Consider the following 23442-nt stretch of genomic DNA (forward strand, 5'->3'; position numbering starts at 1 on the left):
AAAATGAACCCAAAAAATAAGTCCACGTTTTTTTACTGAGCAGCGCTACTTATCGCGAGCCAGCGTTTATTATTACCAACTGTCATATATTTGTGCACATAATGGTGTTGCTTCAATTATTAACGTATTTCACATTATTTGTTTTATCTTACAAGGCTTGGTTTGAGCGGGATGGTGAGAACTTTCCTATAAGATGAGAATTTCTGTCTCTTTGAGACCTCTTGTGTCATGTAACACAGAGATCTTTTTTTATTCGCCGGTTTTTGATGATTGGGGGGGGTTCCTCTCTTTTATCTGAAGTGGCACTTTGAAGCAATTTTTGTTCCAGAACGCAGATGCAGTTTTATTCAGCGATGTATAAGTTATCTAACGTTTCTGCAACCTCAATCAAGAAGTGCCGCTCGCATCGCTTCTAGTCCCATTACAGTCTTAAGCTTCCGCCTAAGAGCAGTAGTGAAGCGCTAATTTTTCAATCGGGGCATCGCTTTGCTTCAACCGGGAAGTGTGTTTTTGTGTGCAGTTGTTGCTTGAGAAACGTTCGCGTGACACTTATCTGTTGGTGTGTGCGTGTGTGTGCATTTCCGGCATTATTGTTTGATACATATTCTGTAACCAATATGAGGAATATATGTCGTAAATCAAGAGCTTCTGCATGAAAGCAACACTTTCGGCAGTAAGTCATCCTAAAGATGTGATGTCGCACTCGTAAAGCTATAGATCAATTACTTTTTGAGTAGTACCCGCATCATGAGTTCCAATTAGCTTTCAGTTTCTTTTGGCAGCGTTTGAGAAAAATTCTCAGCTTCTGGCGCACATTGAAAGAGATCAAATGACTGAAGCCTGCCATTCCACTTCCATCTATCCGCTGCTGTCTTCCATATCGTGGCCGATGAGTTTTTTACACGAGCCACAAGTTGATTTAAGTTTGCCTACTACTAGTACCACGATGATCCAGCTGCATCATAAGAACAGTTTTTCTTAATCTGGACTTTTAAAGAAAGCCAGCCCCGTGCGTAGCTCTCGCTTTTGCTTTTCAAGATTATGTAAATCCGATTAAGGAGAATGGACTGCAAGTAGGGTTGTGCAAGCATCCGACATTTCGAATACAAATCAAACAGCCCTTGATAGTCGATTCATGTACGATTCAAGAAATCAATATTGGCAGTTTCGAATATTCCCTCAGTTACGAGATATGATGCGATCTACAGGCAAAAATACCGGTGCAAGTGAAGATTCCTACGAATAATTCTGTTGCAGGAAATTCACGGGTCGCGATTTTGTAGCGATGCCTTCCACTCAATTTTACGTGGCTCTTACCATCCACCGTTCGCAGCCAGCTGATGCCACTTATAACGTGGAAGCAGCGTCACTCTGACCACTGAAAAAGCGCGATAAGCGTGAATAGCATGAAAAAAATTCACCGTCACACCAACCCTAATGCGAAATTTTAGCGCAGCTCTACACATGTTTTCATTTCGCAATACATCGCCTAGTGCGGACAATGTCTCGTTCGCCACGTGGCAAACGATGCGAAGTGTGACGCGATTGTCTCGCTAATCGGGAGGTCACGGCAGGTAGTGCGTGGGTGACGCGTGGGCGCGATTCACAGCAGCCGCCGTAGACAAACATCCGCTCATGCAACGCGTTGTTTTCACATGTGGTATCATGCCACGCGCTCGCCGCATGCCATCGGTGAACAGACTGCGCCCTCAACCGACTCCATCTCGTAGCAATTGTTGCAAGTCTTGTGTGGCATTGCGCTTTTCTTCTTGCGCTGTGCTCCATGTTCGCTTGCATATTTCGCTGGGCTCGTTGGCTCGCTTGCGCCGAGATACAACACCGACGCTCGCCGCAGGAACGGGCGTCTTAGAGCCGAGCTTTAAAAAGGTATCGCAATAAAATCGCGCCCGTGGTTGTTGCGGACACGAACCATTTTCTAGGTAAGTGCATGGTCATCTTGCGCAACAGTTTTCAGTAGTAAATTAAGCATTTCTCGCCTTTGGCAGCCGATGAGCTCGTTGTCTCGATTCACGCAAGGCGTTTTATTATTTGACCGATCTCGCCATGCTGCAAGATTCCTTGAAAATGGTGTGCTGTTATGTCAAACTGTACTAAGGGTGAAGAGCGACGCACTGTCATAACTGTGAATTACAAATTTAACTCTTTATTGGATGAACTTTTGACCAGTAACACAAGGAACATTCGAGCGCAGCAATCGCCGCGAGAAAAGTCGATCATCGAAAACCTGATCAGCGGATCAGCCGCGTCGGCTATTTATACACGGCTCAATGATCCTTGGAGCGTAATCGCTGGTACTCGCGTAATTCCTAGAATGCACGCCAGTATTCACGTCGCGCACCGAAATCGATTACACAAGGCTCGGCGCCAACATAGACAATACATAGAACCATCAATAACATTAGAGAAACTTCCGATGCAGACAGGCGTGCCTTGCGCTGAGCGATAACCTTCAAGAGGAAGCTTTAGCTGAGCGGCTCTTGTCTAAATACATGAAAAACGAGAATTTGTATTTCTCGCCAACCACTGGATCAAACTTCACCAGTTTTATTGCATTTGAAAGAAAAGCATAAAATCTAGCGATTCCAGGTCCCAAATTTCTCATTTAGGTCGTCAATTTTTTTTAATATTTACAAATATTCCCAATTTTGAGAAAACGTAAGTATCACATTTAAATCTCCGTAATTCAGCAATGAAAAACGATATCACAATTCTGTGAATTGCATCTCGTATTACATCTAAAGCAGAAAAAATGGTAAGTTACACACGAATCTAAAGAGAGAGAAAAACAAATTCACGCAGTCGCCTGCAGAACGACACCATGACTAAATGGCGCCGTGACGCGGGCCCTGACGTCTTCTCAGCGGGTGGTCTCTACTCAACTCCAGCGCGTGTTACTCCCGCGGTCGGTCGCCCTGAGGGGCAACGTTCCGTCGGTTTCGCTCGGCCTTTGTCTTTCAAGAGCCGCCGAGACCTGCTGGACGGCCCAGGTTTGGCTTTCGTGGGCGTATTCCGCCGCAGCCGCGAGTCGCGGCGGAATCGTTTTACTTGTCGAAGCTTCGCGGGGAACTTGGTGCAATCCCATCGGATGTGCGTCAGGGTGGCCCTCTCGCGCTGGCACACGCGGCACACATCACTCACATGTAATTTCGGGTATAGATGAGTCATTAACACTGGGGTGGGTAACGAACCAGTTTGTAATTGTCTTAACACCGCCTCCGCTCGCCTCAGCCCCGGGTGCGGGAGTGGGAGAGTCCTTCGAGCCAGGCGGTGCAACTGTATAAGCTCGTTGAACGTCGTCATGCGGTCCTTGGCACTACACCACGTTGGACGGTCGGTTGCAGCGGCGCGGTTGGTTAGCGCTCGCGCCACTGCGTGTGCCGTCTCGTTGTGGTTATCGTGCTTCTCCGACGCACCGTTGCCCGCGTGCGCGGGGAACCATTTGATTCTTATATATCGATTCTCTCGTTGCAGGTCAGCCGAGCACACAACGCGCACAGCCTCACCACACACTTTGCCCTTTGCACAATTCCGCACTGCACTTCGCGAATCGCACAACACCGTCTGGCACCCGGGGTCGGCAATGGCCAGGGCAATGGCGACCTCCTCCGCCTGACACGCCTCGTGGACCCGTAAGCTCGCCGCTGCCCTCGTCGCGCCGGACGACGCCTCGATGGCGGTAGCTACGAACGCCGCGCAGTCTCCCTGGTATTCTGCTGCATCCACGAACCTTGCGTGCTCGTCCTTGGCGTGAAAGTCGATGAGGGCCTTGGCCCTCGCCGCTCTTCTCTCCTTGTTAAACTCCGGATTCATGTTTCTCGGGATGAAGTCTACCCGAATCCGGCGCCGGGTCCCGTCCGGGACAGAAACGTCGCTACTCGACTTTTTCGCCCCGGGCATGAAGCCTAAGTATTGAAGTATGCGCCTGCCGGCTTCGGTCATAGAGAGCCGCTCCATCTGGGCGGTCCGTTGCGCTTCCGCAATTTCCTCGAGGGTATTGTGTACCCCCAGGCTCAGGAGCTTGTTGGTGTTCGTACACTCGCATAGTCCGAGCACCACCTTGTAGGCTCGGCGTATCAGGGCGTTGATTTTATTCTTTTCACACTGCATCCAGTTGTGGAAGGCTGCAACGTAGGTGACGTGACTGATTACGAAGCAGTGCACAAGCCGAATCAAGCTTTCCTCCTTTATCCCGGCCTTGCGGTTGGCGACCCGTCTGATGAGCCGTATTGCGTTGGTAATCTTGGCTGTAAGGCGGAAAATGGTCTCGCCGTTGCCCCGTCGCTTGTCTATAATCATGCCGAGCACCCGGATTTTGTAGACCTCCGGTATCACTTGGCCGTTCCTCGTGACGATCTTGATGGCCTCGTAATCCCTCGCTTCGCTCTTGTTACGTCTGAGGAACTTCGGTGGTAACACCAGAACCGGAACCGTTCAGCTGGTCTTCGATCGCGTCGACGGCTTCTTGCAGCGTGCTCTCAATGTGACCATCGCTGCCTTCCGGAACCCACAGCGTGATGTCATCGTCGTAGATGGTGTGCCGGACGCCCACAAAGCGAGAGAGTCGCTTGGCGACCCCGATCATAACGAGGTTGAATAACAACGGCGATATGACCAAGCCCTGGGAGGTCCCGACACTGCCGAGTTTCTTCTCTTGGAGCCGTAGATCGCCGGCGCAGAGCTCGGTAGTCCGCCCCGTCAGAAAGTCCTTGATGTGATTGTACGTTCTTGCGCCCATGTTGAGCCTGGACACCTGGGCTAGGATCGCAGAGTGCTTCACCTTGTCGAAGGCGCTCTGCAGGTCCAGCCCCAGAATGGCCTTGTTGTCTTTCGTTAGGGTGTCATCGTCAATGATATATTTCTTCAACATAATCATCGCGTCTTGGGTGCCGAGGGAACGCCGAAACCCGATGATCGTGGTGGGGTATAGCCCCGACTCCTCCAGGTAATCCTGCCACCTACACATGAGGACGTGCTCCAACACCTTGCTAACGCAGGACGTGAGCGAGATGGGCCGGAGGTTGTCCATGTTCGGCGGCTTGCCTGGTTTGGGGATGACGATGGTCTTGACAGCCTTCCACTGCTGGGGCAGTGACCCCGCCCTCCAGCACTTGTTGTAATAACCGGTGAGGTTTTCGATGGCCACATCGCTGAGGTTCTTGAGCGCTCTGTTCGAGATGTGATCCGGGCCGGCCGCCGACTTGCTGTTTAGTTCGTGCAGGGCCGCTCGCACCTCCTCGACGCTGATGTCGCGGTCGAGCTTCTCGTTGGCTTGACCGCCGTACTCGGGATGCCTTTCCGTGGGTGTAACCGGAAGGTACTTGCTGTCTATGCGTCTGATTACTTCGGTTTGCCCGTTTTCCTTGACTGCTCTGTGAATGATCTATGTGAGACGGTCGCGTTGGTGGGATTTTGTTTTAGTCTCGTCGAGCAGATGTCTCATCAAGTTCCAGGTTTTGCCGCAACGCATCTGCCCATCCGCAGCGTTACAGATTTCGTTCCACTGTTGCGTGCAGAGCAACCGACAATGGACTTCGATGGCGCGATTCAGCTCCTCCACCTTCTTCCTTAGACGCCGATTTAGTCGTTGCTTCTTCCACCTGTTTAGGATAGATTGCTTTGCTTCGAATAAGTGCGCGAGGCGGCTGTCAACCTTGTCGACCTGCTCATCCGTTTCTATGATTTTGGTCGCCTCCTTGACCTCCCCCACGATGTGGGCTGACCATTCTTCTATTTTTTCGATTTCCTTCATCTCCGTTGGTAACAGGCTACGGAAGGCATCCCAATCCGTAAAATTGTTTTCTGGTATCCTCCGAGGCCTTGACCTCCTCCGGTATGATGACCTCTACGATGTAGTGGTCACTGCCGAGCTCTGACCCCGTGTTGCGCCAGGAGATATTTCCCTTCTCGTCGTTCTTCACGAACGTGAGGTCCGGCGTCGTATCCCTGGACACAGAGTTCCTAATTCTTGTAGTATCAGTCGGGTCTGTGATGAGGGTGAAGCCCAGGTCTAATGTGTCTTTGAACAGGTCTCGCCCCTTGGCCAATTGCTTATATCCCCACGCCGGGTGCGCCGCGTTTAAGTCCCCGCAGGCGACGAGCCTGTGAGTCCCCGCCACGGTGCTGGCTCTGTGAAGGAGCGTCTTGAATTTTTGCTTCCAGTGTGAAGGACTACTATAGAGAGAGAGAGAGAGAACAACTTTAGTAAATATGCCTGCAGAGTCGGTTAGGCTCCCTCCACGCAGGGAGGACAAGCTTTTACCGCGACGCGGCCACTACGTCAGTCTCGTGCATTGTGCTCCTCGAGGTCTTGGTTCCTCGCTACTTCCGCGGATCCGAGAGGGCCGCCATCCCCTTCCTGGGGGTGCTCCCCCCTTCTCCTCGGTTTCGCGAGGTCGCTGCCTCTCTAGAGCTGCCGAGACCTGCTGGACGGCCTTTAGTTGTGTATCTTGGTCATAGGTCCTCGTTGCAGCCTCTAGCCGCGGCGGGATCGTCGTCTTCTCACTGGCTTCTCGTGGATTTCTACTACAGTCCCAAAGGATGTGAGCCGCGGTGACTCTCTCCTTAACGCACAGTCTACACACGTCACTCGCGTACACGCTCGGACACACGTGCTTAGCTAGCACCGGGGTGAGCAGGGACCCCGTCTGTAATTGCCTGTATAACACTGCCTCCTCCCGGGTAAGCCCCGGGTGAGGTGGCGGCATAGTCTGTCTGTTAAGTCTGTACCACTTCACTATTTCGTTGAAGGTGGTCATCTTGTCTTTGGCACTGCACCGCGACCAACACTCCGAGTCGGCCGTGCTTGCAGCTGCGCGGTTGGTTAGTCCTCGCGCGGCCGAGTTGGCCGTCTCGTTGTGGTTCACGTTCCCGCGTTCCGACACGTGACTGCCCATGTGGACCGGAAACCACTTGATCACCACAGCGCTTTTGCGTCCGATGTCTTCGGCCTTGCGCAGTATGCGCGCCGCCTCCCTACATACCCTACCCTTGGCGTAGTTCTTCACTGCCGTTCTAGAGTCACACAACACTGTAGTGCATCCGGGGTCGGAGACGGCCAAGGCGATGGCCACCTCCTCCGCCCGGTGTGCCTCTCGAGTCCGGACGCTCGCCGCGGTCTTCGTTGCACCTGTCGATGCCCCGACAGCCACCACCGCGTATGCGTCGCTGCTGCCTCGATACTCCGCCGCGTCCACGTAGATGGCGCCTTCTTCTCTGGCGTGGAGGTCCACAAGAGCCCTGGCCCTCGCCAACCTCCGCTCCTTGTTGTGCTCGGGGTTCACGTTCCTCGGGATCGGGCAGACCCTGAGCTTTCTGTTGATGCTATCCGGTATAAGCACGTCTTTCTGCTGCTCGCCTTCCCTCGGCTCGAGGCCAAGGTCCCGCAGTATCTTTCTTCCGGTTCTTGTTTCAGAGAGACGCTCGAGTTGCGCCGTTCTCTGTGCTTCGGCTATTTCGTCCAGCGTGTTGTGGACTCCCAGCGCCATGAATTTTTCGGTGCTCGTGCTTCCGAGGAGGCCGAGTGCCGCCTTATACGCCTTGCGTATGGTGGCGTCTATCTTGTTACGTTCGCTCGGCCTCCAGTTGTGGAAGGCGGCCACGTACGTTATGTGGCTAACTGCGAAGGATTGAACGAGCCTAGTCAGGCTCTCCTCCTTCATCCCCGCTCTTCTGTTGGACACCCTCTTGATGAGTCTCATTGCCGCGGCCGCTTTGCCCGCGAGCTTGTTGACCGTTTCACCGTTGACTCGATTTCGCTGGATGAGCAGCCCGAGCACTCTAATCTTCTCGACCTCCGGTATCACTTGTCCTCCCGCTGTCTTGACCGTGATCTTTGGTCGCTCGTACTTGACTTCCATGTTCTTTCTTTTCCTGCCCGCTCCTGTCGGTGGAATCACCAGCAGTTCTGACTTGGCCGGAGAGCAAACGAGTCCAGACCCGCCCAGCTGCTCCTCGATGGCGTTGACCGCTTCTTGCAGCGTTGTCTCGATGTGTCCGTCGCTTCCTCCCGGTACCCATAGCGTAACGTCGTCGGCGTAGATGGTGTGCCGGACTCCTGCTACTCTTTCTAGCCGGTTGGCCACCCCGATCATCACGAGGTTGAAGAGAAGCGGGGAGATCACCGAGCCCTGCGGAGTTCCGACGCTGCCCAGCTTCTTCTCTTCGAACTATAGACGTTAAGCAGAAAGGTGCTGTTCTTTTGTTTCTTGCCCGTAACGACCTCGATGAGAGTGTATTCAATTTTACTGTTGTGCAACTCGTGCTCAATGAAGGTGAGTCCCTTGCGAACCAATGTCCATATCCCTCTACCACCGCTGACCTTCGGAGACTTGGCGTATACCCGATAACCGGGTAGCGACACTGCATCAGTGCGGGTCTCTTGTATCATAATTATATCCGGCTTGCGTGCTACTTGTGTTATGTGTTGCTGCAAGACTGCCCTCTTGCTAGCGAAACCGTTACAGTTCCAGTGCCAGGTCACGAGACCCTTCACTGCTGTAGTTGTTGCTGTTGCTGGAGCGGCCATGATTGTTGCTGATTGTACTGCTGCGTTATTTGCTGTATTGCGTTCGTTCACTGCTGACACGTCCGCTCGATGGCGGCGAACCTGTCGTTAATCATTTTGGTGAAGGCTGTCTTAATATAATCTTCGAGGCCATCGAGGTGTTCCTCGATTTGGTCGACCTTGTCTTTCAGGTTGTCCACACGGTTGTTGAGCTTGCGCTCCTTCAGGTTCTCAATCGCTCGTCGCTTGGGTGCCGGTTCCTTCTCAGCGGATGTTGGTGGTACAGCGCTGCTGATGCTGGGTGTGGGTTCACATGATACTGCTTGGGGCGTTTCGTTATTGGTGAAACGGGTCTTCAGAAGCTTCTTGATTTCCGCGATCTCGTTTGCCATCTTGCTAATAGTGGCCTCTTGCCTACTGACTTTCGTCTCGAGCTCGTTGTTTTTGCGCCTAAGTGCCTCGTTGGCTTCCTTCAACGTCCTCATCGCCTCGTCTTCCCTCGTCTTGCTGTTGTTGTTGCCATCGACAGTCTTGCTGGTGCTAACGGTCTTGGTCGTTGCGGTGGTATTGGAGGTGGTGGTGGTGGTACCCCCCTGTGCTTTCTTGGCACCGTGCCTTGCTGCATCGGCCCAGCTCACACGGTCACGTGACTGTGATCGCTTACGGCTAAGGCTACGCTGTCTACTCTCGCTGGCCCTGCGCTTTGAAACGGAACGTGACGCGCGGCGACCATCTTGGCCGGCAGATGTTGCGGTTGCTGACATCAGCGATGGAAATTCCTCAGCTCTGAGAGACGCTCGTTGTTGGTGCTGCGCTTGTTGTTCGGCATCTTGCGCTTCCATTGCCTCTTTGTAACTACGTATGGGATCTTGTACCTATTCTTGCAAACCTTGTCACCGGTCAGATGTGGCCCTCCGCACAATTTGCATGTGGGGGTACATCTATGGTCTTCCTTGGGGTCAACGGCCCCGCAAGCAAAGCAAGCCCTCACGTGAGGGTTTGGACAAACGTCGCGGCGGTGGCCCACCTTACCGCACTGCTTACATACATCCAATTGTTTTCGATATAGGCTGCACTTGGTGAGAACGGGCAAATAGCACACGTAATTCGGGACCTTCAGGCCCTTGAAAGCCACGATGAATGTGGTCGAGCTACCAATCCTCTTCGCGCCAAGTGCCAAGGGATTTCTCGAGTTAACAATGTTCCGGTCGATTGCGGCCGTGGAGTCCTCTATTGGGATGCCTCTAATAATGCCTTTAACGGTGCCATATGGCGCAGTTTGATATGCGCCAACCACGTGTTCGTTGCCACCAATGCCGATCGATTTTATCTCGGCGTAACGTGAAGCACGTATACCGTCGGGGGTACTCACCACCATGATGTTTTGTTGCAAGTTGGGGCAGAATGTGTCTGCTGCTCCGTCCTCCCTTGATATGTTCGCCGCTGTCATGATGGCCGATGCCACGGTGGCGGTCTGAGTCCTCGCGATGTTAAGTGCTCCCCGAGGCCGCACTATCACCTTGGTCTCCTCCCTCGGTAGAGCATCCGGCATCCTCGCTGCCCTTGTCACCGAAGCTTTCACGTTCCTGGCAAAGTTCTTCGTCGTAGGTCTTGACTGGCGAGCGGCAGTCCCCTTGCCGTCCAAGGTCTTTATACGCCGGCCTACGTGCGACCAGTCTGCATAGTCGTTGAATTCCTCGGAAGAAATTTCTCCCCTTGAACTACAACACGCATCTGGCTAACGCTGGAATTCGCCTGGTCCCGAACAATGGACGTCTCCATCTCCGTCGACATGTTTTTACAGCCGCCGCCCGAAGACGACGACCTTTCCTCGCAGAGGTTAGGCCTGGCTATGGGCAGTTCTAAACTGTTTGAATAGGCTCAGTGGAACGGCGCCGGCTCCACGGAAAGTCCCGGGAAATTGGCGAAAAAGCGTACCTTTTGGCAGCCACCGGTACCGGTTGATGACCCGCACTCTCACGGACACAGTGGTAATAGTTATACCGCGGTAAAAAATAATTAGCGCTGCAAAATTGGTCATAAAATCCCGAGCCGATGTGAGCACGTCAGCTCATACCATGGCTCATACCTGCCACATGAATCTAAAAAAATATTTGTAATGTGCAAGTACAGCTTTTTCAGAACCCTTGTACACAATGTCACAAATTCATGCAATATATAAATTGACATGCCTCATTTGCTCGCTTTGAATGATCAAATGGAAGCCGTTTACTGAACCGCGATATGTTCTTGATGAAGAGCTATTAATTTGTATACTTCATGCTTCTATTTTTTCGAGCTTCAGAGTTTTTGAAAATTCTTTCAACCAAATTCAAGTATCAAATCAAAGTTCCGCTCCCATCAGTCACTAGAATTCAACTTCCTCTCTCATATGCAACACATTTCATTCAAATCGGTCCGTGGGTTATCTCAGAAAATCGTTTTTGCGTTTTACGTGTATTTCGATAGACCGCGTCCGAGTTGGGGCTGAGTTAAAGCTTCCTCTTAACGTTTGGTAGTTGGTGAAATGTGGTCAGCGGATAAAGTACGAGTGTCCATGCAGTCTTGCACGTAGCTCCTTCAACGAGCACTATAGAGTCTACAACGTGCCACCTGGTGACGTACTCTTCCTTTTCTTGTTTATGGGCATTTTCGTAATGCACCAAATGTCATCACCTTTGCTGTTTTTCATCTAGAGCCATGCCCAACTCGCCATAAAATTGCTGTTAAGCTTGCTATGTTAGGCGGGCTTAGACACTCGTCTCTGGAACCTGTGTCGTGTGAACGCCATGCAAAACGTGTTTCCGCGGGAACATTTTCGGTGGATGCATTGTGCACAGTGCGCCTATAGTACGGATCCACGCTTATGACAACGGGTATACAGTAGCTCATTGTAGAATAACATGGTCACTTGACCTTCATCTCTCACTTCCCCTCTTTTCCATTGCCCCTGGGAGAAGCAGTAATCCAGGGAAGCGCTCTTCCGGGAGCCTCTCCTCCATTCTGTTCAATAATGTCTCTTCCTCTCTCATACACAACCTACTCCGTCGTTTTGAAGCCGTGTTGTTCAAGGCATCAAATGTAATAAATAATAATAAATAAATAACTATTTAATTTCCCAACATATTCTATATTTGATTCGGTACTTGATGATAGCTTTTCTGAAATATTCGAATTCGATTCTCTAATTTGGCTATACGAACTCTCCTAGCTGCGAGCGTATGCTCGAAATGCCACCCACCAGGGTGACTCAGTGGAACGTTGTTATGCCGTTAATTCAGTTTCGGTTTCAATTCCTGGCCACCACGGCTACATAGTACGGCACACCAAAGCATCCAAGCACTGAGCTTTGGGCGCACTTTAAAGAATCTCCAGCTCGCCAAATAAATCAAAACCTCACCTCCAGGCAGACTAAGAGAGACTACAGACCCTGTAGTGGGGCTACCTTATAAGTCATGGTGACATTTCTGCAGTGCCAAACATTGTAACGCAGAAAGAAAGGTAAAAAAATTTAGCAGCCATTCCACTTTGTGAATGTGAATGACCAGCGAAGCTGGAGCACATTACGCAGGGTTACAAAAGAATACACATATTCATTCTCACTATTTGGTAATGGTAGAGACGGCAACTTTGTGACTACTGTGATATACACTGATTGTTTCGGTTACAACCTTGGAAAAAATCTTCGCCAAAATTAAATGTATAAACGACCGCTGTTCAGTAGTTGAACGACTTCGATTGCTGTGGCAATTCAAACCAAACTCTTCTAGCACAAACTGAGTGAACTACTTCTTGTCTGATTTTGGAATGTCGACATTGAAATTTCCAACGATTATCGCAGGGGTGGGGCCATCGCGGCTAAACCATCCAAAGTGCGTGGCCACAAACTTCCTCATATAACACTCAGTGGGCTTGGTAACACCGGTTACAGAATGATGCTGATCCCGATTCTTTTTGCCCAGATCGCCTGCCGGGCGCACTTCGCCGTGGGATCAAGAGACCCTCCGTTCGAAAGGACTCCTGACGAGCATGCTCCGGCTGACCTGGTCATCATGCCATCGCCACGGCTCATCCAAGAAACAACGCCCTACGCGCATCAAGCCTATCAGCGCATCAGCTCGGTGACATCATCGGATAGCGAACACTTCAAGCATAAATACTGGACGCTCTGGCAAGATTCCTTCAGTGGGCTTGGTAACACCCGTTACACAAGGATGCTGATCCCGATTCTTTTTCCCCAGGTTGGTGACAAGTATCTAACTTCTTCTATTACAGATGATACAGTCATAATGACGGTGTTGCCAAGCCCACAGTGTTTGTTTGGTCTATTATGTGACTGTTTGGATGTGATCAGGTTATTGCTACTAACATCCGGAGACATAGAGCTAAATCCTGGTCCTACTTCTGATTCAGAGTCTGAGACACAGTTAAACAACCAATTATTTAAGAAAATTTTGAAAAAGCAAAGAAAGACTAATAAGACTCTGGCTTCGCTGACTAATCATCTGAAACAGGTAGAATCGACAGTCGAAGATATTCAAACCAGGATTACCAAAATTGAGAAAGAGCTGTGCTGGATTGAGAAATGTGAGCGAAGTTGGAGAAAGTAGACGAAGCTTGCAATAACACGAACAAACTAGTTCTTGAGTTAACCGAAAAGGTAGATGATCTCGAAAACAGAAGTCGTCGCAACAATATCGTAGTATATGGAGTAAAGGAAGATCCAGAGGAGGGGGCTCGGAAGAACTGGAGCGGAAAGTTAACGACGAAATCTTTAAGAAGATTCTAGGTGTTGAAGTAAACTGAATAGAGCGTATTCACCGAATTGGCCTAAAACATGCACAGCAACATCGTCCGATCATTTTGAGATTTTTTAACTACGTAGACAAAACTAAGGCTATGTCATCCTGCTTCAAATTAAAGGGCACAAAAATAGCTATATCGGAGGATTTTTCAAAAAAACATTCGGGATATTCGTGTAAAATTACGGCGTTCAGCGGCTGAAGAAAAGAGTAGTGGTTCTAAGGTTTCCCTTCGTTTCGATAAGCTCAAAGTTGATGACAGGCTGTACGTATGGGACGCAACGCGCAATCGCAGAATAGAGTTGTCCAAATCATCTGCGCCTGCCCGACCCGAAACGTCCTCTCATCGACCCACACGTGCGAACACGCGTAAGCTAGATAACAAATGACAGGAATCCGTCAAGACGCTACGGCTTGTCTCGTTGAACGCACGCAGTGTACTGAATAAGATCCAGAGCCTTCAAGATATAATTCTGACCTATCAACCACACGTGGTAACACCTGGCTGCATTCCGATGTGCAAAATTCAGAAATAATGCCTCCTTCGTACACTCTTACCTGTAAACACAGAGCATCAAGGGGTGGCGGAGTTGCAGTTGCAATAAAGAATAGCATTAAATTCACACGCTTAAACGCCATCAATGATCATAAAAGCATATGGTGCAAAATAAAGTATTTTGGTAAAACTATATCATTAGGAGGGGTCTATCGGCCTCCGAATGCTCCTCAGAAATACTTAGATTCCATATATGATTATTTGCTGCAGAATACAAACTCGCGTTCCAACATCCTTATAACAGGAGATTTTAACCTTCCCGGAATTAACTGGTGCAGCCTTTCTAATGACGGCAAAGATTCCAAAAATGCTGAATCATTACTACTAACTGCATTTACGTTTTCGTTAACCCAGTTGGTTTTGGATGCTACAAGAATTTCCAGCTCTGCTGTACTTTACCTTGCGTTTGCAAGTAGCTCGCTTCCAGACTGCTCAGTCAGTGTCAGGATCATCAGTTGCTTGTTCTTGACTGTCCTATTTCGGGCTTGCGATCGTATGTTAAACCTTCTGACACATTTGTAAGAGACTATACGCATGCTAATGATGATGGAATTATTAGTTGTATGGAATCTTTATTTCCTTCCTTTAATGAGACATATGACGTTAGTATGCTGTGGTCAAAGTTTAAAGACATAGTCATGCACTGTGAAAGCACCTACGTGCCTTTAAGAAAAAGCGCATCAACAGGGAGTACCGTGGATGGATCGTAATCGATACATCTGAAACACAGAATAAAACGCTCTCGAAAACTTCGTGACAGGAAACAACTTGTAAATCTAGTGCGCACTTTCAAAGATAAAGTGCGCGCTGCAAGAGATCAGTTCTTTTCTTCCACATTGACTTCTTTCATGTCGGAGCAACCAAAGAAATTCTGGCAATATTTATCTAAAAATAAAAGCGGCATCACCGAGATCAGAACATCTGGCATAAGCATTGATGATCCTTTGACTATTGCTAATGAATTTAGCGCGTTTTTTTCAATCGGTGTTTACTACCAACGCATCGCACGCGCACTTGCAACCTTACACGCTTCGTAATCCGATGCCCGAAGTAGAGTTAAGCAAAAATGGCATTCTTAGTCTTTTGCGTAATGTAGACATAAAAAATTCATCAGGTCCGGACAAAATATCTAATGTTTTGCTCAACAGATACGCAGTCTGGGTAGCAGAGTACCTATATGTAATATATAGAACATCGTTAGAATCCTGTGTGATACCGGACGACTGGTGCTTCGCAAGGATAGTTCCGATTCACCAATCTGGATCCCCTTCAGAACTAAATAATTACAGATCAGTTTCCTTAACATCCACAACTTCTAAAGTGCTAGAACACATTTTATATAAAGCGATTATAACACATTTAGAGAATAATCATTTACTTCATGCAAATCAACATGGATTTAGGGCTGGTTTATCCACAATAACACAGTTAGCTGAGACAACGGATGATTTTATGAATGCACTAAATATGAGGGGTCAAATCGATGCAGTGTTTCTGGACTTTTCCAAAGCGTTCGATGTAGTTCCGCATGCCGATTCAGTAACTAAACTGCTCTCTATGGGCACTGAACGCAATATCATCCGTTAGATAGAATCTTATTTGTCCTCAAGAAAACAATACATTGCTGTTAAAGACTGGGTTTCTGGTACATTGGAAGTGCACTCAGGGGTGCCACAGGGGTCAGTTCTCGGTCCTTTGTTGTTCTTAGTTTATATTAATGACATCTATCTTTCTGTTCAATCGCCTGTGAAGATCCGGTTGTTTGCGGACGATTGTGTTGGTTATATAATGTAAATCACTCCGATTAAGTAAGACTTAATGAGGCGTTGCACTCAATTAGTGTATGGTGTGAAACATGGGGATTGAAGCTAAATACTTTGAAGACAGCAGCTATTACATTTACCAACAAGAAAGAACCGTTAAATTTTGCTTATATTATTAATAATTCTTATATACACAAAACCCAGCGAGTGAAGTATTTAGGTGTTACACTCACAAGCAATTTAAGTTGGGAACCACATATAGAAAACGTTTGCAGCAACGCGCTAAAAAAGCTGGCATTTTTGAAACAGAAATTGCCCCGTACCTCATCGACCGTTAACAGCATACAAAGCTCTTGTCAGACCAAACTTAGAATATGCGGATTTGATCTGGAGCCCTCATGAAAAATATTTGATCAAGAAAATAGAAAGAGTGCAAAATTTAGCTTTGCGGTTTATATACTCCACATGCGTTTGTCTAGCGTGTCCGTTCTTCGCGACAGGGCGAAATTGAAAAAACTAGCTCATCGCAGAATTGTCTCGCATCAATTTTTTATATCAGCTGTACCATGGTCACTGCAAGGTACCGCGTGAATGTTATTTACCTGAGCCCCCCATGCGGTCTGCTCGTACAAACCACAACAAAACAATTAAGCAACCATTTAGTAATCTTAACATCCATCAATATTCTCTTTTTCCCCATGCAATTTCACCATGGAATAAATTACCCGAAGAAGTAGTTAACGCTAATACAACAGAATCGTTCGTTCAGCTTTCAAATAACCTTTTCTTTGACCTCCAAATTGCCGCAATGAAAGCAGTTGCTTTTGCATTACGCTTTTTCATTGTTATTTTGTTTATGTATTGCACTGTTGTATGCCCATGTTTATTTCTGTTACGTATAGCGTTACAATGATGTATGTACATGCTTTTGTTGTGTTCTCAATTTCTAATTGACAGTTGTAATTTACGTTGCTGTATGTACCCACTCCTACTTGGGCCCGAATAGGGCCTGCAGTATTTGTAAATAAATAAATTAAAAAATCACTTGTGTGTGCCCGCAGATGTATACATAACGGGTATGAAAATTCCGTCTTTCGTTTGGACGGCACAGACATCGCCACAGTCGGCGGCATTGTCTTCTCGCGAGTCAATGGCTTATAGATGTAAATATATTTTGTCTTTTGAGTACATGGCATGCTTCCTGCTTGTGAGCTAATGTACTGTCTACAAACGATTCCCGTACACCCTTCGACTTCAAACAATGCATATTGATTTCTGTGTTTCAATTATTATTATTATTATTATTATTATTATTATTATTATTATTATTATTATTATTATTATTATTATTATTATTATTATTATCATCATCATCATCAACGTCATTGTTAATATTAGGGGCGGAGCGTTGTAGCCGGCTTCCCCTCCTCGCGCGTTGGCCCGATATAGCACTACCTCCGGGATTGGCCCACAATTTTCCCCACGGACACGACAAATTCTTGGGAGGAGGGGGGGGGGGGGGTTAGAGGTATGCAGTGTCGCTTTAAAGCGGACGAGGGAGTAGCAAGAAAAGGGACTGCACTGAGCACTGACTTAGAGCTATGCTGAACACGTTCATTGCCGAATAGGCCATGCCGTTGCGCGTGACAATACACAAATACACACACACGCTGCGATGCACAACACCAATGTCGCAGTGTCTTCAAAATATGGGTTCAACAAATATTATTTTCCGCAGTTCAGTGCTTCGCCCCATGCACTTATACCAACTCGCCCAAATGGCTATTCTTATTCGACTCATCACTCATATAACCCGTGTGCTCCTTTGGAATCGTAAAGCTCATAGTATTGTTTACGCGCACATCGTCGTCCAAGTTCTTGTTCAGAAGAGAGAAAACACGGAAAGGCAAGAAGCTAACCAGACCAACTTTCTGGTTGGCCACCCTGGGTGGTGCAGAGGACTTAACAGCAAAAAGAAAGCAAGAGAAGTGAGTGTGGTGGCGGTGAAAACTTTTGTGCGGGGAGGTAATAGGGTGAGCTTAACCCTTGCCTGGGTGTCTGCCACGATCCCTTGGGCTCTGGCAACGTCGTCGGCACGCTGGACTGGCCACAGTTGGTCTTCTGGGGCTGCGCTGAGCAGCACAGCCCACCAACGCACGTGGAGACTTTCGCTAGAGGCTATCTCCCCCGCTGCTATTCGTCAGCCCATTGCATTCCCAGGAGTGAGTGAGTGAGTGAAAACGTTATTGAAAATAAGAAGGCACGATGGTTGGCTGCCCCTATTTCAGGGCCCCGCTGGCACTAGCGGCTCGCTGGGCTTAGTGCAGAAGAGCCAGTTGGCTCTCCCGCCCCTCGTCCGCAAGCCGTGCCTCCCATTGCCTGTTCCTGATTCGATGTCTATGCGCGGAGGCCTCTCGGGGCGCTCCCATGTGATGTGTTTCAGAGTGGGTGTGTCTGTGCAACATGGGCACTTGTCAGTGAACCTCATGGGGTGTTTTCCGTTCATATGGTGCAGGTTTGTGCATCTATTCGTCTGCATACGATGCCAGTACTTCTTCTGTTGGCTGTTTAAATTGATGTAAGGATGTCGAACACGTCTCCGCTCTTGTCTTTGCTGTAAGATGATGTCATGATAACGCGACGGAAGGTTGTCCCAGGGTCATGCCTTTGCTCGTACGTTTATTCCTCGAGCAATACGGTCTGCCATCGCGTTGCCTGCAAATTCCTCGTGTCCCGGGCCCTATACGATACTGTTGTGCCCTTCCAGGTGATTACCAAACATTTGGATTATTGATTGAGGAGCCTTCCCATTTAGAAACAGGCGGCAAGCCGCTTGTGAGTCGGATAGTATGGAAAGTGCGTCGTGGATGACGCTGGGTGCAGATGCAGTATTAACACACGCACAAACTAGCAGACGCAGGGTGAATAAATCGTCTGTTCAGTCCACTGATGTAGAAAAATGATTAAGCACATGTACCGCAATTTTCAGATTATAAGTCGGCGTTTTTCCATCATTTTCGCCGGTGCGTCTCATGCAGTGGTGCGACTTATACTTGCATAATACCATGCACGCTGGGGTGACCAGTATGAGTTTCTTAATGCATAGATTTCTTTGGATAGATTCCCGGAGTCATTTTCTCCTCAGTTCTGTTCGTACTTCCATTTCGTGTTCAAAAAGGAACCCACATAGCCCCATATAACTTTAAATTTCTGTGAATACAAAATTGCTAGTGAATTGTTCTCATCCCGTTTGAAACGGGGCGGTGACAAATATTCACGTAGCCCGCTTGAGTTACTCAGGTATGCAATACATGCTCTTCATTCTGACATTTCTGTATTCATATCTTTAATTCATTTTTCTATTCCTCAAAACTTCTCTATCTTGTACCCGTACTCATGCCTCTAACGGATTCAATCGCATCAATCTCTTCCGTGCTTTTTTCTTTTTTTCACTAATACCTTGAACGTCTCTTGCTTATCTCGACTGCTAACCTCTTGATCCTCACACCCACTTTAAATCCAAACGCTTATGAAACATGAACGTCATACGGATCTCAGTGGGTGAATCCCTTCGCATTCCATTAAGATGTGCTGAGTGGTCTGCGGATTTTCGCTGCAGCATACGTATGCGTTGATTACTTGCCAATGTCTGCTCCGGTATGTTTTTGTCGTCAGGCAACCAGCTCGAGTCTAAATTGCAAGGCACTTCTCTCCGTTCATCGTCGATATTGTTCTCTCCTAATTTCTTTCTTATCATTCTTGTAAGTCTATGAACTTTATTATTCGTTGCATCCAATTCCGCCACTGGAATTAATTACTTTCTTCTTGCGTCACGAGCGGGAGCGTGTCAGTTTGTCCCACTCTCGCCTCGTGGCAGCTACCGCTTTGGAACGCTCTGTTAAACTGCACCCCCACCTTCGGGGCCAGCTTTCATTCCCCAGTCATTTCCGCGTAGCAGAACGCTTAAAGATGCCGCGAGACGTTGTACCGCATTCAGGTTCGGCCGTGCTTGTACCGTTTCTTACTGGAGGAAAATATTCACCGACAGTTACGATGCTCCCTAATGCGAAATGTAAACGTGTCTTCATTTCACAATATATTGGCTGGCACGGACAATCCGTCTCGTAGGGCACATTGCAAACGAAGCGAAGGGTAGCGCGACTTCCTCGCTTATCGGGACATTGCGAGAGGCAGCGCTTCGGTGACGTGCGGGCGCGATTCAAAGCAGCCGCCGCAGACAGACCTCCACTCATGCATAGCTTCGTTTCTGTATATGGTAGCGGTGGACGCGCTCTCCACATGCCAACGGTGAACAGACGACGGTGCGCTACTCTGGCGCAATCTCGTATAGCTGTCTTCGCCGCAGAGCCCGTCTTGCGCAGTGCTATGCTTTTCTTCTCACGCTTTCACCATACCCTCCTCCTCCGCTTTTCTCCTCGCACTCTCTTGGCTATCGCCGTCTTTCATGTCCCGCTGCGCTCCGCGCTCGCTATTTCATCCTTCGCTGTACTCGTTCGCTCAGTTACGCCGACGCTTTACGCAGGAACGGGCGCCTAAGAGCTGCGCTCTAAAATTATTGCCAAAAAAAAAGAAGACATACATCTCCCTTTTTTTCTTTCTTGAGCTGCTTCGCCGATTTCTCATGTGTCAGTAAGTTCCCGGTCTCTGTCCGTTGTCATTATTTCGATCTTCGCAATGATTCGTTATTATTCAATACACGGATACTTCAGGAGGCCGCGCGACCATTTGCGACTGCCCACAAAAAACCGACTGAAGGCGATCCATGCTCACACCAGAAAGCCCGGCTGAGCGCAAACTGGTAGTCGCAATCCCGGAGATTATCGTTCTCATCGAGAACTATAGGCATCTGCGCAGTCCGTGCGCACTTCGCTTGTTTCACGTTCCGCCAACAGCCATGGATGTTGATTTGAGCGAAGAGCAAGACGTCGTCCTTGTGCTGATGTGCTCTAGCTGCTATGGTGTCTGTTGTGGCAGCGCAGAAGCCTCCGCAGAAGAAGGGACGCTAGTGCGTGCGCCCACGCATCCGTTCACGATAAGTGGCCGGCCACGCTAGCCGGCTACTGCCTGAAGTTATCGCGCATGACGAGTTTTATCGAGAGCACATCGTAATTTCTAGTTCGCGTAGCGTGGGAATCGGTGCATAACTTTTGTGCTTTCTTTTGCTGCTGTTTAGCTTCCTACGAGTGCGCACCGAGCACATTCGACGCGCTGCTGCAACTGCTGCGCCTCAGCATCACAAGGCAAGAGACCAGTCAAGGCCTGCAGTCTGCCAAGGTGGCTTGTACTTTGTATTCGGCGCGACGCAAGAGGAGGCCGGATGAAAACACATGATAACACAACTAGGGTGTACTAGCACAGAACTAACCTAACTTTCGGTGTGCCGCTGATTGGTTTAGCAGTTTTGTGACAACGGTCGAGTGACTGAAAATTTTAGCAGCGAAGCGACTGGCCGAAAATAGTCACTTTTAAAAAAACGAAACCATTTGCGACCATTGGCGACTGGTCGCTTTGCGACCAACTTGATCGTGCGACCGCTGCAGTCGCCGGTGTGCATGAGACTTTAATGTCTTTTAAGCTGGCCCAGTCTTCAGTCATGTATAGGACACTGTCCTATACACAGACGCCTCTCTACCCAAACGCTCCACGACGGCAGCAGTCGTGGTCACCGGACTGGACAAGCTAGTCACCTGTGCGTCAATCAACTTTGCCTTCGGAGGAAGCAGAAGAAGCGGCGATAGCCCTCGCACTCATGCAACCTAACGTCATCAAGATCGTCGCCGACTCACAAGCTGCATACAAGAACTACAGATCTGGCTGGTTGTCCCTTGCGGCACTAAAAATCCTCGGAAAAGCTACGCTTTTTAAACAAACAATCGAACTAGGTTGGGTCCCGGCCCACTCCTCAATTAAGGGCAACGATTATGCTTATCAACAGGCCCGCATGCTCAACTCCCGGGCCACCGAGGAGAAGGCAAAAGAATGGCAAGCCATCATCAGTTACATAGATATAATCAAGTATTTCAGGGACGCTAGGAAGACATTCAAGCACCCCCAAGACTCCTTAACCAGAGCCGAACAAACAATATACACGCAATTCCAGTCAGTATCCTTTCCCCACCCCTGCCTCCCGAATAAAATATACCCAGAAAGATACAAGAACACATGTCCTCACAGCAATGCACTAGGCACCCTCCGGCACGTCATAGGAAAGTGCAATTCCTCCAAAGACCACCCTTCACCTATACCCATAACTCACCGCCCTGCTACCTCACCCTTAACGAGCCATGGGAGATCATGCTATTCAGCCCCGCCCTGCAAGACCAGCTCTGACTGATCCACAGGGGCCAGGCGGCCGTGGAAGCATATGGAAGCCGTGAGGAGGGAACCACCCCATCAGACGCTTAGCGCGCTTCTTTTTATTGCGGGTCAATAAAGCTGTTTTTCTTTCTCTCTCCATTTCACACTGCTTAGCGCGACGAAAATCTTCGTAGGTGGCATGTATGAACACGCCCATGCGTTTGTGTTCGCCGTCGTTGCACAGCAAACAATCATGTACCGGACGCAACTAGAATTCGGAAGCGCGTGGAAGGAAAATATGCTCTAAAAGTAAAACTGATGCACTGATGAGACGGCAAAATGGCGACTACAAATCTCAGTGTTCGCGTTCATAGCCCAATCTCCGGAGCGGTTAGAGCTGCGGAGGCGAAGAGCGGAGATTCCCACGAGACACGAAGCTCTTGGGTATGAACGGCTCCTCTATTAGTGTTAGAGCTACTAGACCATAGCAAAGCTACGTCGGAAATTTACCATTCTCATCAATTGAAACACAATACTCGGATAGCGCAACTGCCACTGTCTTTCTTATTTAGCTCTAGGTGATCGCCTGGGACCAAACACAGTCACAATGCATCACAAAGGTTCTCGCTTTCGCTGTATGCCACGATGCACCAGCTCGGTGTCTCCGACGCTTACAGTCGATGTCCCGGCGACCATGCCCTTCGAGTATCGTGTTTCAATTGCTGAGCACTGTACGTAATGCTGCCTAGAGACCGCGCGAATCTAGTCTTTCCGTCGTTCCATCGATCGATACAGCAAAGACATACGATTGAAAAAAACTCAGCATGCTTGATCAGATCTTCTTTCACGTGGTATTTCGGCAACGCCAAACAGAGAAAAAGGGCGCAACATACTGGCGGTAGCGCCTGCTGAGCCCGGCTCGGCCGTCACATCCCATTACATTTGTGGCGCCGCCGCACGATGGCGCTACTGGTCTGAACTCAACCCGCGCCCGGTGCCTATGACGACTCGGTTTACGACACGTAATGACATTTTCACGTTGAGTTGTATTATTTCACGTGCAACGACCTCGTGCAGGGACTTGCGTGGACGTCCAAAGGAGCCGGGCGCAGTTACTGGCCGAGAAGTAGAAGTCGAAGCTTCGTCCGTCGGAGCGCACGGCAGAACTCAGCGAAATCACCGCACCGACTGGCAGTCGCGCCAGTGCCGTGAGCGCCTTGCAGAGGAAGGGTCTGTATGGCAACACTGGCATGATGGGCGGCATCGGAGCCAGCTGTGGAAGAAGACGAGGGCGACGACGAGCGCACCAGCAGTGGCACGAGCGCATCTCTGTGAACGCGTGACTTTTTGTACCATCTTCGGCCAAGCTACCGTATTCTCCGCTTCATGAGCCATATAGTGCTTTCGCAACAATAAAGTGTGACCGATGTGGAAATCGAACATTTAGAGCCGAGAACAGATGCCGGGTACTCTAACAAT

General features: G+C 49.0%; 1 long non-coding RNA gene across 1 annotated transcript; it reads left to right on the forward strand.

Moving 5' to 3' along the window:
- Positions 1-1773: 1773 nt before the first annotated feature.
- Positions 1774-23442, forward strand: LOC142584782 (uncharacterized). Its single transcript, XR_012828932.1, has 3 exons — positions 1774-1940; positions 12487-12765; positions 23041-23442. It is a non-coding gene; the product is annotated as an uncharacterized LOC142584782 (long non-coding RNA).

Source organism: Dermacentor variabilis, chromosome 6, assembly GCF_050947875.1.
Source record: "Dermacentor variabilis isolate Ectoservices chromosome 6, ASM5094787v1, whole genome shotgun sequence".
Classification (NCBI taxonomy): Eukaryota; Metazoa; Arthropoda; class Arachnida; order Ixodida; family Ixodidae; genus Dermacentor; species Dermacentor variabilis.